The following is a 4,384-nucleotide window of genomic DNA, read 5'->3' on the forward strand; positions in this document are numbered from 1 at the left end:
CACAACAGTGAGAGGCCCGCGTACCGCAAAAAAAAAAAAAAAAAAAAGATGACCATGGCTGCTCTGTGGAAATGGGGTGGCCATGAAGGCAAGAGTCGGGGCAGGAACACTAGTGAGGAGGCTGTCACAGGGGCCCTAGCAAGAGACATGGCTGGGCTGCGTAAATGGAGTGAGTCGACTGAGAATGTATTTTGAAGACAAATCCAACATGTGGGAACGGGCGGAGGCAGAGGCATTAAGAATGACTCTTGAGATTTTGACTTGAGAAGTGGCTGAAAGATGCTGCCATTTACTGAGCGAGGAAGGGAAGACTTGAGGAAAAGGTTTGCAGTCAAGAGGTATGTTTTTGCAGCTTAAATGTCCATGGACAGATGAATGGGTAAAGAAGATGTGGTACATATATACAATGGGATACTACTCAGCCATAAAAAAGAATAAAACAATGCCATTTGCAGCAACATGGATGGACCTAGAAATTATCATACTAAGTGAAGTAAGACAGAGAAAGACAAATATCATATGATATTGCTTATATGCAAAATCTAAAAAAATGACCCAAATGAACTTATCTATGAAACAGAAACAGATTCACATAGAGAACAGACTTATGGTTGCCAAGGGGGAGAGGGGGTGGGGGAGGGAAGGATTGGGAGTTTGGGACTAGCAGATGCAAACTATTACATATAGGATGGATAAACAACAAGGTCCTACTGTATAGCACAAGGAAATAAGGGAAGGATTGGGAGTTTGGGACTAGCAGATGCAAACTATTACATATAGGATGGATAAACAACAAGGTCCTACTGTATAGCACAAGGAAATAAATTCGGTTCACATAAATGAAAAGAATACAAAAAAGAATATATATATATATATATATATAACTGAATCACTTTGCTGTATAATAGAAATTAATAACATATTGTAATTCAACTATACTTCAATAAAATAAATTTTTAAAAAATGAGGTGTGTTTTTGGACACCTAATTCTGAGAGGCTATTAAACGCACAAGTGGAGGTGTCAAGTAGACGGGAGGATACACATCTGAAGGCCAAGTCCACAGATATAAATTTGAGAGTCAACTGCATATGGATGATATTTAAAACCATGGGACTGGATGAGATCACTTAGGACAGGGGGGATGCTGAAGGGGAGAGGACCAGGATGAAGCTGGGAGCACACCAACATCTAGAGGCAGGGCCTTGGAGAAGCCAGGAAAGACTATTGCCACCAGCTCATCAGAATAGCAATACTCAACACCACAAAAGTGATCAGTCAACTGACAAGGATTTTTTTTTTACATCTTCATTGGAGTATAATTGCTCCATGATGCCATGCCAGCTTCTGCTGTACAACAAAGTGAATCAGCGATATGCATATATACATCCCCATATCCCCTACCTCTTGAGCCTCCCTCCCACCCTCCCTATCCCACCCTTCTAGGTCGTAGCAAAGCATTGAGCTGATCTCCCTGTGCTATGCAGCGGCTTCCCACTAGCCATCGATTTTACATTTGGTAGTGTATATATGTCAATGCTACTCTCTCACTTCGTCCCAGCTTACCCTTCCCCCACTGTGTCCTCAAGTCCGTTCTCTACATCTGCATATTTATTCCTGCCCTGCCACTAGGTACATCAGTACTGGATTTTTAGATTCCGTATATATGCGTTAGCATACAATATTTGTTTTTCTCTTTCTGACTTACTTCACTCTGTATGACAGATACTAGGTCCATCCACCTCGCTACATATAACTCAATTTCGTTCCTTTTTATGGCTAAGCAATATTCCATTGCATATATGTGCCACATCTTGTTTATCCATTCATCTGTCGATGGACATTTAGGTTGCTTCCATGTCCTTACTATTGTAAACAGTGCTGCAATGAACATTTGGTACATGACTTTTTTTGAATTATGGTTTTCTCAGGGTATATGCCCAGTAGTGGGATTGCTGGGTCATATGGTAGTTCTATTTTTAGTTTTTTAAGGAAACTCCATACTGTTCTCAATAACGGCTGTATCAGTTTACATGCCCACCAACAGTTCAAGAGGGTTCCCTTTTCTCCACACCCTCTCCAGCATTTATTGTCTCTAGATTTTTTTTAAATTTATTTATTTATTTTTGGCTGTGTTGGGTCTTCGTTACTGCACGCGGGCTTTATCTAGTTGCAGTGCGCAGGGGCTACTCTTCGTTTTGTTGCATGGGCTTCTCATTGCGGTGGCTTCTCTTGTTGCGGGACACAGGCTCTAGGCGTGCGGGCTTCAGTAGTTGTGGCATGCGGGCTCAGTAATTGTGGCTCGCGAGCTCTAGAGCACAGTCTCAGTAGTTGTGGCGCATGGGCTTAGTTGCTCCACGGCATGTGGGATCTTCCTGGACCAGGGCTCGAACCCATGTACCCTGCATTGGCAGGCGGATTCTTAACCACTGCACCACCAGGGAAGCCCCTGTTTCTAGACTTTTTGATGATGGCCATTCTGACCAGTGTGAAGTGATATCTCATTGTGGTTTTGATTTGAATTTCTCTAATAATTAGCAATGTTGAACATATCTTCATGCATCTGTTGGCCATCTGTATGTCTTCTTTGGAGAAATGTCTGTTTAGGTCTTCTGCCCATTTTTGGATTGGGTTTTTGGTTTTTTTTATATTGAGCTGCATGAGCTGCTTGTATATTTTGGAGATTAATGCTTTGTCAATTGCTTCATTTGCAAACATTTTCTCCCATACTGAGGGTGGTCTTTTCATCTTGTTTATGGTTTCCTTTGCTGTGCAAAAGTTTTTAAGTTTCATTAGGTCCCAGTAGTTTATTTTTGTTTCTACTTCCATTACTCTAGGAAGTGGGTAAAAAAGGATCTTGCTGTGATTTATGTCATAGAGTGTTTTGCCTATGTTTTCCTCTGAGAGTTTTATAGTGTCTGGCCTTACATTTAGGTCTTTAATCCATTTTGAGTTTATTTTTGTGTATGGTGTTAGGAACTGTTCTGATTTCATTCTTTTACATGTAGCTGTCCAGTTTTCCCAGCACCACTTATTGAAGAGGTTGTCTTTTCTCCTTTGTATATTCTTGTCTCCTTTGTCAAAGATAAGTTGACCATATGTGTGAGGGTTTATCTCTGGGCTTTCTATCCTGTTCCAATTATTGATATTTCTGTTTTTGTGTCAGTACCATACTGTCTTGATTACTGTAGCTTTGTAGTATAGTCTGAAGTCAGGGAGCCTGATTCCTCCAAGCTCCATTTTTCTTTCTCAAGATTGCTTTGGTTATTTGGGGTCTTTTGTGTTTCCATACAAATTGTAAAATTTTTTGTTCTAGTTCTGTGAAAAATGCCATGCGTAATTTGATAGGGCTTGCATTGAATCTGTAGATTGCTTTGGGTAGTATAGTCATTTTCACAGTGTTGATTCTTCCAATCCAAGAACATGGTAAATCTCTCCATCTGTTTGTATCACCTTCAATTTCTTTCATCAGTGTCTTATAGTTTTCAGCCCACAGGTCTTTTGCCTCCTTAGATAGATTTATTCCTATGTATTTTATTCTTTTTGTTGCAGTGGTAAATGGGAGTGTATCCTTAATTTCTCTTTCTGATTTTTCATTGTTAGTGTATAGGAATGCAAGAAATTTTTGTGCATTCATTTTGTATCCTGCTACTTTACCAAATTCATTGATTAGCTCTAGTAGTTTTCTGGTGGCATCTTTAGGATTTTCTATGTATAATATCATGTCATCTGCAAACAGTGACAGTTTTACTTCTTCTTTTCCAATCTGGATTCCTTTTACATTTTTTCTTCTCTGATTGCTGTGGCTAAAACTTCCAAAACTATGTTGAATAACAGTGGTGAGAGTGGGCACCTTTGTCTTTTTACTGATCTTAGAGGAAATGCTTTCAGTTTTTCACCATTGAGAATGATGTTGCCTGTGGGTTTGTCATATATGGCTTTTATTATGTTGAGGTAGGTTCCCTCTATGCCCACTTTCTGGAGAGGTTTTATCGTAAATGAGTGTTGAATTTTGTCAAAAGCTTTTTCTGCATCTACTGAGATGATCATATGGTTTTTATCCTTCAAATTGTTAATATGGTGTATCACATTGATTGATTTGCGTATATTGAAGAATCCTTGCATTCCTGGGATAAACTCCACTTGATCATGGTGTCTGATCCTTTTAATGTGCTGTTGGATTCTGTTTGCTAGTATTTTGTTGAGGATTTTTGCATCTGTCTTCATCAGTGATATTGGCCTGTTATTTTCTTGTTTTGTGACATCTTTGTCTGGTTTTGGTATCAGGGTGATGGTGGCCTCGTAAAATAAGTTAGGGAGTGTTGTTCCCTCTGCTATATTTTGGAAGAGTTTCAGGATAGGTGTTAGCTCTCCTCTCAACGTTT

The sequence above is a fragment of the Physeter macrocephalus genome, chromosome 1 (genome assembly GCF_002837175.3).
Source record: "Physeter macrocephalus isolate SW-GA chromosome 1, ASM283717v5, whole genome shotgun sequence".
Taxonomy (NCBI): Eukaryota; Metazoa; Chordata; class Mammalia; order Artiodactyla; family Physeteridae; genus Physeter; species Physeter macrocephalus.